Source organism: Elaeis guineensis, chromosome 1, assembly GCF_000442705.2.
Source record: "Elaeis guineensis isolate ETL-2024a chromosome 1, EG11, whole genome shotgun sequence".
NCBI classification, from domain to species: domain Eukaryota; kingdom Viridiplantae; phylum Streptophyta; class Magnoliopsida; order Arecales; family Arecaceae; genus Elaeis; species Elaeis guineensis.
In genome coordinates this window covers 116,825,621-116,842,655 of record NC_025993.2, presented here as the reverse complement: position 1 = coordinate 116,842,655, position 17,035 = coordinate 116,825,621, and the positions used below count along the sequence as shown (strand labels likewise).

At 37.3% G+C, this 17,035-nt stretch overlaps 1 pseudogene; it reads right to left on the bottom strand.

The window, feature by feature from the left end:
* Nucleotides 1–6,226: 6,226 nt before the first annotated feature.
* LOC105037175 (pentatricopeptide repeat-containing protein At3g48250, chloroplastic-like) lies at nucleotides 6,227–13,690 on the bottom strand (annotated as a pseudogene).
* Nucleotides 13,691–17,035: the final 3,345 nt, after the last annotated feature.

Below are 17,035 nucleotides of genomic sequence, written 5' to 3'. Positions count from 1 at the left end.
GGTGTCCACGCGTATGTCTCTGGTTCTTTTTTGGATGGCATTTGATGACTCGAATTGGGATGCTTACATGATCCTTTTTAAGTGATCGGAGTTTTTTATTTTATTTTTTGCTGGATTGGACGATGATTTAAAAAGTAAGATGATTTGGGATCACTATCACAAAGCTATTTGATGTCAATGATTGGCAAACATAAGGACTATCTGGGATAACTCTATGTTGAAAATATTTTATCCATCAAAATGCGTGAAATGGAGGTTCTAGAACTATGGTTGGTTCATGATTATTATTCTTTCAAATAATTTTTTTTAATGAAGGTGTGATGGAAATTATTGCTACACATAACTATTTTGCTAAGAACTTGTTTTGGGATGCACAAGATATAAAACAACTTATGAAAAATGAGTAAAATAAAGGAGTAGTTGATTTGCTTAAACTTGCTTCTGTTAGGTATGATAATAGCTTTATTAAAATAGATATATATAGAGAGAGAGAAAAGAAAAAACAAAAGTTGTTGTAGATTATGCAAGCAAAAAATTTGAAAATTTTTCAAAAATCCAAGCAAATGGATGAAAAAGTTATGTTAAACTAGTTTTAGTATTAAAACCTTATTTATATCTTTTTTTAATAGATAAAAACATCCTCGATGAAGTTGTAGTCAATTAAAAATACATATATATATTTTTTTAAAATTTTTTTAGATTTCTAATAATACAAAATATATTTGATTCATTTTTTTTTTAATAAGAACAAGATAAAGAGAGAGAGTGGGACCAATGATATGATCGAAGATTGAAGTTGAGCCAAGAAACAGAATAACAATGAATATAAAGATTGGACTAATGATATGGCTGAAGATGTGATAGATGATTCAATGTTGAGCAAAGAGATAGTCGGCAAGGCCCAAAGAGCCCATGTTGTTGGTTGAGGGATAATGAGGCTAAGGGTGAGATTGGTCGAAAAAAAAAATCTGAGAGAAAAAATGATGAAAACTTATTTTTTAAAAAAAATTAAAATAATATTTATTTTATTTTTATTTACAAAATAATAAAAAATTTAAAAAAATATTGAAATAGAAAAATGGTAACCAATCTTTTTTTTCATTTTTTTGCATTAGATTTTATATTTTTATTTTTAAAAAATTAAAAAAAAAACTGTATCCAACCTTAGTTTGTCTTTTTTTTTTTTTTTTTTTTTCGGTTGGTGTTTACTTGGATTATGACGTCGCGGATAGGCGGTGGGGATGGGGGAGGAAGGCGAGGTAGAAGCTTCTAGGAGTCCGCGTGGCAAGCATTCAGGGCCGAATCCTCACATCGATGTGATAGCGACATGCCAAGGAGGTGGGTGGGCGGGCGGGCGCCTGGAAGATGACATCATGTAAGATTTAAGGTGGCAATACACGTTATCTGACATCGACCAGGATTTCGCTATCCAAGTCCCCATCTCAGCATATAATTTATTTCAAAAAAATATCTAAAGGCATTCATTTCATTACTGCCATCGGCTAATGGTATTTCATTCCTTTTTAACAGATAAGATGAATTCCATGGCAACAACATGGGATTATTGTGGCCAATTTTCTATCGTCTATCATTGATGAAAAATATTTATAAAATAATATTTTCACAGATTGAAATGATATCTGATGAAGATCTTCTGATATCTAAATCAAAAAAGAGTTGGTGAACAATAGATAAAATGAGTAGCAGAACTTGACTCAAAATTTATCCTTACTCGTACTGCTCGTTTACCTCTCCTTTTATAAATGATTCAGATATAATCGTCGAACACGTGATCTCATTTTTTATAATACTAGATTATCGGACCATAATCATAGAGTCAGTAGACTGTTTATTGCTATGATACGTAATTGATAACCGTTCATAGCAGTTAAGGTATATTGAGCTGATAGGCTAACTATATGTTGGTCGATAGCAGTAAGTCGGTAGAAGATCCGAATGACCATCGGTTGGTAACTCTGATATGCCGATGGTTTTCGATCGGAGGTTGATTAAGTCATTTATTGTTGGTCGATAATAGCCGACTGTCGGTCGGTTGACCGACTATGAGTCGGCGTAACATGCTTGTGCGACCGATGTAGAGTCGGAGTCGGGGTTCGGCTGACTTATCCTAACAGTTGCCTCCACTCTCAAATCCAAGGTGGCTTGACGTGTATTTCATCACGTGGCCTGTCACATTGGACGAAAGAAATTGTTACATATCACCTCGAGCCCCGACTTGGTTGTAAGTCACTTGAGTACGAGGGTTCTTCGACAATTTTGTCGTTTTTGTGGCTGCAAAATCATTATTAGACGGTCGTATTGATAGAACAATTCGGTATCGAATGTCAGTATCGGATGTCATTTCAAGAAGATAATTCGATGCCGGACGATATGATTTTGACAAGTAGATTTCATCCACATGTCAGAATGATATTGGATCGGAGCTGTTCACATGGATAACGGTGATGTGGTGCGATTAGGAGAAGGTGCGTCGAATCGTCCGATCAATGGTCGGTCCAGATATTACCATGTGTCAACATCTGGTGAGACTTCGATTTGATTGCTTCCATCCTGGCCGTTGAGGGATCCTATATATATAAGGTCGCTTTCAGTCAATCTTTTACTTTTCATTTTGTCTTCTTTGCAGAAACTCTACCTGAGGATCGTCCCAGCATTTGAAGACTTCTTTCTTTGTCTTCTTCTTTGAGCTTCAGGTTAAGTATCCTTCTTGGGTCTTTTGTTTTCTTTAATCTTCTTCTCTTATGGCTAGGGCTTCTTCCTCAAGGGATGGTCGATCGGAGAATCCGACTGACGACTCCCTGTCAGGTTTGAAAGTGGAGGTTTTCCACTTTCAGAACCAAACGTTGAGCGGCTCCGGGAGCAATATCGCATCTCGGAGCAATATCAACTTTTCGCACCCGATGCCGACGGTCGAGTGAACTCTCCTCCTTCAGACCAGGTGGCCTTTTGTGTTAAAGACCTTCGGACAGGTCTTCGATTTCTGATTTCGGAGTTTGTTCGAAATATTTTGGATTACTATGGTCTTTGTCCTACCCAGCTGGCATCAAATTCGGTCTGGCTAATAATCAATTTTACTTTGTTGTGTCGGTTATTACCGACTGAACCTAGTCCTTCCCTCTTCTGTGCCTTTTTTGTTCTCCGACCTCATCCCAAGATCAAAGGTTGGTGGTTCTTCAACCCACGAAAAGGCCTTTCTTTCATTACCGGTCTTCCATTGTCCATCCATGGATGGAAAAACTAATTCTTTTTTGCTTCTTCCTCGCTTCCTTAGGGCTTTTCTTCATGCTGGGGCGATCCAAGGACCGGCCCCAATGATAACAGTTGGGTGGAGGTCGGCGATCGGGAGGACTTCCATCGCTTGAAGGATATGGCGGTTCCGCCGCAGAGGGAGCTTATGACCGAACAGGCTCTCTACAACGCCGGCCTCAGTTCAATCACCAACTTAGGTATAGTACAGTCGGTTACTTTCATTTTTTTTTATTTTTGAATTGTATTGACTTATTCTAATTACAATCATGCAGTCGAGGGTACGAGTATCAAGCGCCGACATCCATTAACAAGCTGCCAAGAAGAGGGGAGCGTCTGAGGCTGGACCTTTCTGACCACCGAAGAAAGGTCGGGCTTCTGTTTCTGCACTGGCCGGAGAATCCAATGTACCATTTGCATCAGTCCCTGAGCTGGTTCTGGCACTGTCAGCCCCAACAGCACTCCCCAACGTGCCGTCAGTTGAAGAAGGGGCGGCAGGTGAAGATGGAGCTGCCACAGTACCGTCGACAACTCCATCGACTGAGGTTCGGGCCGAGGTGGAGGCCACGGTCGAATATGAACAGTCAAAGGCTGCGCCAGTTTTTCTCAAGTGCAACTGGAGCTTGACTGCACTTGAGAAGGCCCCGCTCAAGGAGCTTGACTGCATGATTCGCAGCCTTTGACAACTCCATCGACTGAGCTTGACTGCATCATTTGCAGCTGCCATCAGAGGAGGACGAGGCGTCGGGGTGGGGCAGCGGCCGACTCGCTAGAGTAGGCATCGGATCCATCCTCGCAGCCACCATCAGAGGAGGAGAGGGTGCCAGCTTGGGGTAGTGGCCATCGTTTGCAGCCGCCGTAGGAGGAGGGGGTGCCAGGGTGTGGCAGTGGCCATCTTTCATGGTCGCCGTAGGAGGAAGGGGCACCAGGGTACTGCAACGGACGTGATTCGTGACCAAGTCGTGGGAGTAGGCGTCGGATCTGTCCTCTCGATCATCGTCGGAGGAGGAGGGGACGTCGAGATGGGGCAACGGCCATCGTTCATGATCGTCGGAGGAGGAGGAGGGGGCACTGAGGTGGGGCAGTGGCCGACTCGGGGGTATTTCCTTTTTTCTTTCTATTCTCGAGAGTCTTGATCGAATGAACAAAGAAGCTTAGACAATGGCTGGGCTTTTGCATTCGGTATTTCCTTTCTTCTTTTCATTCCCGAAAGTCAACCGCGTGAACAGAGAAGCTTAGGCAGTGGTTGGGCTTTTGCGTTGGCTATTTCTTTTTTTGTTTTCTTTCCATTTTCAGGAGTTTCAATTGCAATGGATGCTTGAAGCAACCAAATATTTTTAAATTATATAAAATATTTTAATTTTTTAAATAAAATAAATTTATAGTTGCATCCAAATTGTCTTGAAAGCACAAAAAGAAGAACTGAGGTGTGCAGGCAATTTTATGTGGGGTAAAAAAGAGAAGACAATGCATTTCTTAGATAATGGTAGCATGTGTTCAGTTCTCGGAAGTTTCAATCGAAGGTTTAAAGCGGCCAAATATTTAACATTATATAAATATTTTATTTTTTTAAAAAAAGATAAAATAAAAAATTTATAGTTATGTCTAAGTTGCCTTTAAAATATAAAATATACTTGAGGTATAAATGAGACTGAACTAAAATTGAAGAAATATTTCTGTAATTTTTCTTAACTTTTTCGTATGAATATGATATGTAAAATCATAATATTTTAATTCTTTCGATATCAGTCTAATTTTAAATTTTTTTTTTGCAGATTGAAGTAAATAAGGATGAAATTTTTATTATTGATATGACTACGAAGAAAAGAGATGTGCATGGGATGCAAATAGATGGTCATATTTTTTTTAATGATAAAAATTTTAAAATAACTGATGCTGAAAATATTGATTTAAAAAATAATTTCTCTATAATAAAAATAGTTATGTTACTTTTTTCTATCATCTTATTTAAACAACTTGATTTTATATTTTTATTTAAAATATTTGATATCATCTGATATTTTTTATATTAGATTAAATTTATAATTTATAAAAATATTATTTAAAAAAATAATTATATATCATATATTGTACGGAATTTTAAATTAGTAATATAATAAGATTAGAGTAATAATACCTTCAATGCTTTGGCCAAGTCGTCAAGACGTGTGCCTGCTGGGTACGTGGGTTTCCCATGAGTTTGAATCTCTCGGACGTGGGAAATTTTTTTCACTCAAAAAAAAAAAAACAGTTAGGCCACATACTTTATATTAATTTTTTTCAAAAAAAAAAAATTACACAAAACCGGTGATGGACCATCTTAATTGAAAATACAAGTGATTGAGATAATCTATGTTACGAAAAATGATCTGAATTTAAAATTTATATATTTTGATACTTTCTAATTTAAGCATTATGTGCATACAAATATGAATAATTTTGACAGAATGTTACAAAACTATGGTCTAATCATCAAAGTCTAGTAAATTTTAGTATGCCCATATTTAAAGATATATATATATATATATATATATATATTATAATCAATCAAGTAGATTATCAATTTATATCTTACAATATAGTTTAGCATACTAATGCAATTGATATTGCTCCTTTTTTTATTGCTTAATGCAAAGATTGGAAACTCTTTCTAAATATTTTTTTTTGTAACGTAATTATTTTTTTACATATGGATTTTCAATTTTAATGATGCATCATTGAGTTTAAGATTTTTAAAACTTTTCTAAAATATTTAACATAAAATATGACGCCATAAAAATTGCACCACACATTTTAAATGGATCATCTTTGGATAAAACAAAAATTAAATGGGTTTAAATCACCTAGGCATAGCTAATACTGGAAACTTACATTATAGAATTAAGCCATTATCCCTGATTTGACCGGATTGTCACGGATAGCTATCTTCTCACAAAGTAAATTGCGCTTGGCATTTATCCCATGTTTAAGCAAGGGAACCCCCATTAGACTTTCAAAACCAAGTCATACTGGTACTTAAATCTTAGACAAGGATGCTAATATTGCCAACAAAATTCTCTTCTCACCATGCGTTAAAACCTCTATTTTAAATTTTCAATAACCATGAAACAAGCCCTTTTACACTGTTGACTGAGCTTTTACTTAATTCCATCTTTGGTCTACAAGATGGCCTAGTTTCGTTCTCACCTGCCTTCTGAAGTACCACCTCATGTTCAAATGTGTCCCCAAGCAATGGCTTACTCTGACCTCTTGACAATTTCTATACCAAGAGTATTCTCAGTTTTGTTGCCACAAGACATGCTGCAATAAGCCGCTGCTCAATTAATAATGGCTAACAATCCCAAGGACATCCATTTTACTAAATCTGGCCAGCCTGCGCTCCCAGATATGGATGATGAGTTCCACAATTTAGCCTTGGCTTTTCATCAAACATGGGCAAGGGGCTCTAGATTCAAGCAAGTGGAGATCCTCTGTGCTCGAGCACATTTGGATCCTTGAAAACGCACTTCTCCTTCAAAAGGTGGCAGCACTATCCAAGCTACAACGGTCTTTCTGAAAAGAATGATTCGAGGTCAACATAACACTCAGTAAAACTTCCATTTAGAAAAAAGAATAAATAGAACAAAATAAAATTCAAAACACATCTATATTAAAGACGGCATAAAAATAAAACAAAAAGAAAAAGAAAAAACACCTACAGTTGCTTGTCACTGGTAACAATCATAACACTCCACAAGAATCCCACTATTATCATCAAGACACTAAGCACTCAAGCCAGCAAATAGAAGTGCAAGCCTCAGGACCAATCACCTTCCTGCCAGGGCAAAGTGCACCTGCATTGCTGACATATTCACAGCATGCTCCAAAAAATGCACACCACAATAGTGTCCCTCTAAAGCACTGGAGCAAAGGATGGTGCCAACATTGAGCAGTCCACAACAGGCACCATGCTCCAAAAATGGCAGCATTACAGCCACTGCAAGAGCCAGAACAATCATGCACTCCAAAAACTGTCCAACTAAAAAGCTGAAAAAGAGCATAGCCTTGCTGTCATGTACCTGCAAAAAGACACCATGCTCCATGGCTAATGGACCCCATGAAACTGCTAGAAACCTTCTCAGAGTATCTCACTACTCTGTGTAGCAGCCAAACTTTTTGAAACTAAAACAACTGTGGTGAATGAGTTCTCCCCCTCCAAAAATTACACCTATGATTACACCAAGTGAATGCTGGACCCAAGAATCCGTATCTAATAATCCATTCTGAAGGATAAACCCTTGAGTCGTACCATGTTATTGTCCAGATAAAAAGGTCGGTCTCCGCTCTTTTCTGCAGTACATATAACATTCATATCTGCTGCCATGAAAGCGAGGAATCCTACACCTAGAATTCGAGTCTTCTCACTCCATATGGCAACTTCCAAAGAAGATAAATAAGCAACCATAACACAAATCACAGACTCAGACACATAAACAACAATAACCACGTCCAAGTTGGGGTCCCAAAAAGCTAGAATCTTGCCAAAGGAATCTTCCTCAAGAATGATACCGAATTTCCGATCATCACCATTGATCTGAGAACTTCCAAACAGATTCCACAGTAAGATGTGTCTCAAGCAAAATAACAATATTGGGCTTATGGACATTATACTACACCTCATCAGAATACTGCCTTTAATATGCACCAATAAATTCACCTGCCTAACATTTCGTATATAAGATGGCATATCCAGCCCCTCTCTTTGAGACACTTCGATCTTCTATTCTCTCTCTTCTTGTCCTTTACTCCCCATGTACATTTAACAGGTCAGCCCTGTACTTGTACGTTAAGTCCAATTTTCACTAAATGAACACAAACTTCACCTTTTGAATATGTATGTGCTTGACCACCCTTAATTGCAGCAGCAACATCATAAATTGTCTTCTTTATAACTTCATACCCTCCATCCAATCTTAAACCATTTCCTTTCTTGCCTTTTGATGATATTGCAGACAAGGAAGGTGCTTGAGCAGTGGCGTAGCCAGGATTTTCACCTTGAGATTCAATATATAAATTAAAATAATAAATAATAAAAACAAACTTAATAACATTATATTAATTGAAAGTGAGAGAGAAGAAAAGAGGAAAAGATGATATTGCAGACAAGGAAGGTGCTTGAGCAGTGATGTAACCAGGATTTTCACCTTGGGGATTCAATATATAAATTAAAATAAATAAATAAATAAAAACAAACTTAATAACATTACATTAATTGAAAGTGAGAGAGAAAGAAAAGAGGAAAAAAAGTGAGAGAAAAAATTCGAACCTTGGACATGGGGATAGAGGGTGGGAGTTCAAAGCACTAAGCTAACTAAGATTTTTTATTTTATGGGGTTCAAAAATATATATATACAAAATTTTCTGAGTAATATTTACATACCCCTAAGGGTATAATGGGGATTGCACTAAAATTTGGGGGTTCAATAGAACCCCCAATACAAAAAGTGGCTCCACCCCTGTGCTTGAGATTCTACTTCAAATGAAATTGCTGGTTGAGTGGTATTATTTGTCGTATTACTGAGTGCCTCTAGAATAAGTTCATTTTGAGACATCAGATGATCAATATTGTCAATGTTATCCATAAGGTCTACATTTTCTGGCCTAGCCCATCAGCATGCTTTCTTCTCTGCAGTTTCAAGTTTTATCAATTGATCTTGCTGCCTATCTTCCACAAATAGCTGCAATAACCTGTCATAGTTAGTCTTAGGTGGTCGTCCATCATTTCATTGCAGGTTTTGCTGATGATATGAAAAAAAGAAACAAATTATAAACACATATAACATGATCTAGATAATGATAAGAAAACAAACCTCTATCAATGCTTTCCAAACTTCAGGCTCAGCATCCCATGTCCTCGTACAAACTCCAAACAAAGCCACTCATGCCAAAGCTCATAGTATTCACTAATTTCTTTTTCAATGGCTCTCATGAAATTTCACATGTTACTTCTCTAAAGCCAAGCCAAGATTTTCAATCAATTCATTCACATCATTTTCATATATTGCTGTTGTTAAAATAGTCTGTCTGCTCTGATGAACTCCTTCCAGGAAAAAGAACAAAACACCATAGTATGGAAAGCTAGAAAAGAAAACTGTATAATTTTTGCATCCTCGTTTTCAATCAGGCCTTTAAAGCTAGCTAACAGTGAACTCCATAAACTTCTCATGTATTATCTGATAAGGTTTCCATTTTACAGCTTGAATTGGTAAATTCACCCATGGAACAAGGACCTCAATTAACACCCAGACATTTCTCCTGATTTTGTTCTTTATGTGTGAGAACAGAAAATTGGATGTACCATGGACCCAGATGAGAAGTTCAAGCCAATAAGCAACAAAACCATATTCTCCGTTGAACTAACATAAAGTTTTTCAAAAGCATGCATGTTAATGGATAGTTGTTCATAAGAATCTAGATGACAAAATGCCTATCCTCTTCAAGCTCACATCTAGTCCGATATTTGTTAGCACTCTATTCCATTTAAGTTGTCATTGAGTTGTCATTGAGTTGTAGCATGCAGAAAGCTTGATCCATCTGGTGCACAACTGAAAATCCATGGGAGCAATATGGATGATTGACGAAAGGTCGTGCAGGTTCATATTCTTTCTTGAATGAAATGATTTTTTGTAGCTTGGTGATAGGTGCTATTGAGCCATCATTCAATTAATAGAAGCTAATGTACCCATTTCTTTGGCTAGCACTAATGAAGCATCATAGTTAATTTCTGAGCATCAGGTAAACACCTTATTTTCATCATTTAGAGAACAGACCTTGTACTCATATTCAGTTTGGCACCCTGAAAGAAAGAACTCCTTCCAAAATTGATTGGTGAAAACTGTATGGCAGGCACTCACTAAAAACATGGCAACCATGCAGTTCAAATACCATCTACAAAGAAATGGGCAACGATGATGCGATATACGGATGGGACACTAGGTAGAAATATTTCCTATTTCACAAGACAATCCACAGCCATGCAGATTGTAATCATGCCTTGTCTATGCCTAGACAAATCTATTCTAGAAAAGAAACTAGAGGGTCAGGTTTATCTAAGCCTTGCCTTTGTTCCACCAAGGTTTTGCATTTTGCAACAACATATTGCATTTTCCTTCTTGGCACTCTGGTAAAAAACTCGAGGATCATATGATTACAATCAAGGTTTTAAATCTCGTGGGACGAGACTGTCCTGTTTTTTCATGGAACAAGATGCGCCGCCATCCCACCCCATCTCGAACTTGGGACAGAGGATGTCCCAAGGCATCCCGATCAAGATGTTGGGACGCTAGTGGGATGTCCTATCCCGATATATGAGATGGTACCCCGTCAGGTGTCCCGCGGGATGTCCTGCTAGGACCTGAATCCTTGATTATAATAGATGTACATTTTGACGTACATTTCATAGGATGTGTGCACATTAGTCTTCCATTAGTTCTATAAGCAGTTTTTCAAAATAGATGGACTTTCACAATATTTTCCATGATAATATGGATGAACTTGGGTTGTAAATCTTATCATGGTTAAATATATTACTAATGCTAGTTATTAAGAATTGTACATTTGCTAGATGGAATATGTCATCTTTACTAAATTTCATATTTAAATAAGTCCAAACACAAGATCCAAAACCTTTTATCCATCTTATTTCACATTATTATATCAGATTTTAAGAACTTAAAAAAAAAAAATAAGGCTTCTGAGTAGCACCAGAAGGCTTATACCTCTCTTCATCAAGAGTATACAAGCCTCGCTTTTGACCTCAACCATTTTAAACACTGATTTAATAACTTAATATACAGACTTTCCATCATACATATTTAGAGTACATGCACAAAACAACTCAAGAAACTCATAAGTTCATAACAGTTCTCCATTATTCCATTTTAGAATGTTAAAAGATCTTCAGTTTACAAGTACTTGTTTTAAGAACATGAAGAGAGCCTGAAGACAAGATTTTACGCTTTTTGGGGGAAAAAATTAAACCTAACAAAAATCCAGGACTTCATAAAGATTATGAGGCAAAAGGGGCTCTTGATAACTATGAAAATCTATCATGTATAATACATTTGCAGAAGCAGTTTCTAGAAATGCAATGTTTGACCTTTTTATCAGGCCTCAAAATCTCCACAATGACACCCTACAGCATTAAAGAGAATCCAATGACTAGTTAGAGCATAAAAGAGAATCCAAAATTATCGACCACAATTTTGATCATTGTCATCTGTAGATTCCTTCTGAACATGACACTAATAGGAATCCAGGTCAAGCATCACCTGGGTTGCAAGGTTTATTTTCCAAGTCCTCAGAGTAAAAAATTCATATTTTGCTTTCCACATAATGCATATAGAATAATGACATAAACACAGCCATAACCATCAAGCCTTGTCACAAACAACTATTCAGGGTCAGCAGAATGATCACATATGAAAAGTGCATCCAGATTTTGCACAAAAAACATATTAAACAGCTACGAACTCATCCACTATTTACAACATTAGTCTGATCATATCGTTGTGCATGACAATGAGAAGCCATCAAGGCCAAAAATTGGCATTCACAAGGTTTCATGTGTTGTTGGACAAGTAAACTCAAGCAGCATTCCCAGATTTAATAGAATTAAAGAGCTTAGAGATATCACCATGCTCACGGATATGGCAAGGGCATTTAAAAAGTAAATCTTGAGCCTCAGAATACCTGCCTTCCTGGAAGAAGGACTTGAAGATGTGTAAATAGGTCGTAGATGAAGGGTAGTTGTTCACTGTCAGTGCTTTCAGAAAATCCCTAGCATCCTCAATTGTCCCATACTTGGCTATATAGGGAGGAAAAGGGTCTGCAAAAGGAGGAAATCTATGCTTCTTCATTGCATTGAGAAGCTTCAATGCCTCTTCAAGCATTCTTACACTCAGTAGTTCTTGGATCAAATACTTAAAGGTAGCTTGCCATGGCCTTGTATGGCTGTTCTCCACCATTTCAAAAACTAAAGTGTAGGCACCGTCCACCCTTCTCTCACTACACAAACCTTTCACCAAGACATCCACAACATCAGAATCTGCTTCATAATTTCTTTCAATCATCTTTGTCAATAACTCTAAGGCCTTATCCACCTCACCAGCCAAACAATGCCCTTGAATCAAAGCCGTCCAAGTCTTAAGGTCAGGAACACACCCACTGGCTTCCATGTTGTCCAAAACCTTGCAAGCCTCATTCAATCTCTTAGCCTCACAAAGTCCATAGACCAACTGGCTATAAGTGATGTTATCCGGTTCATAACCTGCAAGCTTCATCCTGTTCAAGATCTCCTCGCTTCATCGAACCTCCCAATGCTGGTCAGTGACCTATGAATCCCATCATAGACCACCTTCGACAGTGAATACCCAGCAGCCTCATACTTCCTCACAACTCTAAAAAGTAACTCGAGGTCCGGCATTCCACTCCAAGCAATCCGCTTCAGAAGCATGCCGCAGTCCTGAATTGCCGGCTTGTAGGGGCCATCCATCATGAGCTCATAGAGCCCCACTACTTCCCTCATCATCTCAGTCTTCTGGAAACGCCTCGAAAGCTTTACATACGTGTCTACATCCATGTCATGCCCCTCACCCTTCATCTCCCGAACCAAGCTCCAGAATTCTCCAATGGAATCCTCCCTTCCAAGAATCCGAGCCATAGCATTGTACGCCACCGACCCGTGCTTATACCCGGGCCTCTGTGCCGCCCACCGGAAGAAAGCCCGTGCCTTTGAAGGGCAATGTCGCATTTCTCGAAGGACCTTCGCGACCACGATCTCCGACAACGATAAATTGAGGTCCTGCAATTTCTTCTCGGCCGCCTCGCTCCATTCCTCCGAGCCCAGAATGATTTTGGCGGCGGAATCGATGGCGGAATTGGAGGCGGCCTTCGCCATGGTTCGGGAGTAGAATTGGGTCAAGGCGGAGGACTCGGCGGCCATCTTGTGCTTCTTGAAGTTGGCGAGGAGGGTGACGTAGGTGGGCGGTCGATGGTGTGGCCGGCATCGTCCATGGACTTGAGGAAGGCCCAGAAATCCTTCATGGAGTCCTTGTGGCCGAGGATTTGGAGCATGAGATTGTAGGCGGGGTGGGCAGGCTTGAAGCCACACTGGGAGGTGATGCAGTTGAAGAAGGCCAGAGCCTTTGGAGGACTTTTGTCGAACATCTTGAGAACATATAGGACGGATTCTTGGGTCGGAGGGGAAGTGGGGATTGGGAGATCGGAGTCTGGGAAGACGGCGGTGCAGAAGTTGGGAGGCAGGGCGGGGGGTTTGGGGATGGAGCGAAGGAGGGAGTAGAGGAGGGGACGGAGGCAGGCGGAGGACATGGACGCGACGTTGGGAAACGGGAGAAGAGAGATTGAAGTGGGAGGCAAAAGTCGTAAGCCGATACATCTAGCCGTTAGATGTTAAATCCGACAGCTGAGTTGTTTAACCTTTGGATTGAGATCTAATGGCTGCTTATCGAACTAATGATATTTACCAAAAACATTTATATTTTTATATTTTTTTAAAAAATAAGATAAATTATAAAAATCTTTGATTAACTCTGAATTACATTTAAACTCAGTAATTTTAAAAACCTACACCAACATCTTTTACATTTATTTAAACCCTATAGTTTAATCCAATCCGTTAATCCAAAATGGGACAAAAGTGCCGCATACTAAAATTTTTTAAAATGACTAAAATGACCTTCGACAACGGATGAGCGAAATAAAAATCCTTCTCCTCTTCAATCTTCCTTATCTTCATTATTCTCTTGCTTCGGTGCTATTGGATGCTCCATTGTTCTTTTACTCCAATGTCGTTGGATAATAATGGCCTCCTACTTCGATGCGCCTCCACTATAAAGCTTCTACGTGCCAAAGACATCCTTCCGAGCTATTTTGCAGGTTCCCCCTCTCATTGAAAACCTGCTTCAATCTTCCATGCGCAAACCCTTCTCCCCTCCCAATGGACCTACCAAAGCCTCAAATCAGTGTCCTACACCGACACCCTGGGACTACTCCTCTACCAGAGCTCTAATCCTTTGTCTTTTTTGACATGCAATATATTCGAGCTCTATTTTGAATTTGCTAGAAATTTTTAGATTTGTGTTGTTTGAAATTAATATTAGTGTATATGGCATGATTTAATAAAGTTTATTAGATCTAATTAAATGTATTATATGTTTAGTGTTTGAATGTAGCTGAATATAATAGAACATGTTGTATTGATTTGAAATTAGTGATACTTCATCTATTTAGTTCTCTGTTTAACTGGCATTGTCTTCTTAATTATCTTCTTAACTAATATAATTTGTTTTGTTTGGTGCATGACATCTTAATATCTCAACTGAGTTCAAATTCTCACAGTAACTCATATTGGCTCAATTATTCCAACAAGACGTGTCATTGTGGTCGCACAGTATTAATAAAGATTTCAAATTCTCAAAAAAACTCAAATAAGTTGTATTATAGTTGTGAAAAATACCGCTTTATTGACTGATGTTTGCCTATAAATGATCAATCAATAACTCAATCATCAATATCGGTGGATGATTCGCTTCGAGATATAAGAAAGAAAATTAGTGATTTAAGGATGGAGTCAAAAAAATGTATTATAAAATTAAAGAATTAAATGAGAGTAGTGCTATAACAAATAGACTTCCAGTCAAAATGACGGTATTACTTGTTGTTGTAGTCCTATTTTTGTTAAGGTGAGATATTATAGTTTTGAAAAAGTTGTTATTGCAATGAATGTTCAGCTTAAATTTGTATAATATGGTTTTAGTTGTATTATAATGAAGTGTGAATGCTAAAAACTATTTAGTTTTTTCCTTATGCAAGCAAAACATGATGTATCATATACCCTATTTCTACTAACTTTTTCTACAATTGAATCATAAAAGAGCATTATAATACAAACATGAGCCTCATCAGAATGCTAGGTATCATATGCATAATTAGAATGCTTGTCCTAGTTGTAATGAACTCATGTTTATACACACAAACATAAGTTTATAACTGATCTGCATTACACAAGCATAAGTTTATAGCAATATGAATTATACAACATAGATTTTTAACAACGTAAAGCTCAACAAACCCAATTATATAACAACCTACATCATATCATATGGGTTTTTAACAATCTAAAGGTCAGCAAACCCAATTACATAACAAGAACATGATATCACCTTTCACTGTTTCGGACTATATGACCTTTCACTGTTTCAGACCATAATAAGAAGCAGTCACTAAATGTCCATGTATCCTAAACTAGCAACATGTATTATACAATTTTAATAAGTTGAAGCAGACCATATAATATGTAACACAATATGTTTCATAAACATATATCAAAAAGCTGAAACATTATAATATATTGAAGGAAAATAGTATTTAACATCAATAATATAATGGATTAATCACAGATAAATTATAGTCATTATTACAAAATATAAAGTAGAGTCATCACAAACAATCCACATTGCATCAAAGCATTATCCATCCTTTACGTATAAAAAAGATTAAAAAAAAAATCAGAATCCTAATAGTGTACTTTAACATCCCTAATGCTACTTTGCTGGCTATGCAATAAATCTACACTCTTTTCTTGAAGCAGATCCAATACTTTTATTATCCTCTCGAGGCCTTCCCTTTCTACCAACTCTATCCCTTGAAGTAGATGAACCTACTAAAGTAGATCCATCTCTTCCCCTTAAAGCAGATCCAGTTGTAGCATTCTATTACATGGTTGGGAGTGTTATTATTTTCTTCTTAAGGCAGATCTAGTTGTAGCTATTTTATCACGTGCTTGGGAGTGTTGTTGTGTTTTTTTCATAAAAAACACAAAAAAAAAAAGATAAGTAACTTGATGCAATAAAGTTTAGGAAAAAATCACAATCTGTATCTTTTTTGCCATGGGAGCATGCTAACAAATCCTTCTATTATCGTCAAATTCTTTGCAATTATTATACCTCATAGTGATCATCTCTTCTTCCAAATAGGTTCACCTTCTTCCTTTCTCCTATTTTTTCTTGACCTTTCGAGCAATCTTTTGAGTAGTGGAGGCTGCAAATTCTCATCATCATTTTTAGATCAAGATTGCTATCAAGTAATGATGAATCACTGAGCTATGGTCCTTTAAATATTTTACTATTGTATAACAATCATCATGTAATTTTTTTAAATTCTTCCTTGTATAACTAACACATAGCACAATATGTTTACATAGTATTCCAATGATCTCCCACTCACCACAAGTATAACTCCTTTTACTCAAATATACAATAAATTTGTAGCTGCTTCAGTATTAAAACTCTTGTTTGCTTACTGGTATCAATTTATAGACTCAGGAGGCTTGCATGATTTTATCCAACCTAGACCTAGCATATGGAGTTAATTTGTCCTCCCAACTACATCCCTTAACATACCTCTTCTATAACCTACTCATCAATTTCAGTCTCATATTCTCAAGGAACCCAAAATGAGCTTGCTTTTGAATTTTTCACCCACTAATTGAAAGATTCACACATATTATTTATAATATAGTCACTACTAGCTTCCAGATAAAAAGCATGCCTTATCCAAATTGATAGTGGTATCTTTATCATGTGTGCGTAAACTTCAGTATTGTATTTTTTATTCTTTTCATTGCATCTTCTAAGAATACTTGATCATATGCCTTCATAGTATTTTAAAAATTAAATCTCAGCAATAACTCAAAAAACTTTGCTCTGAA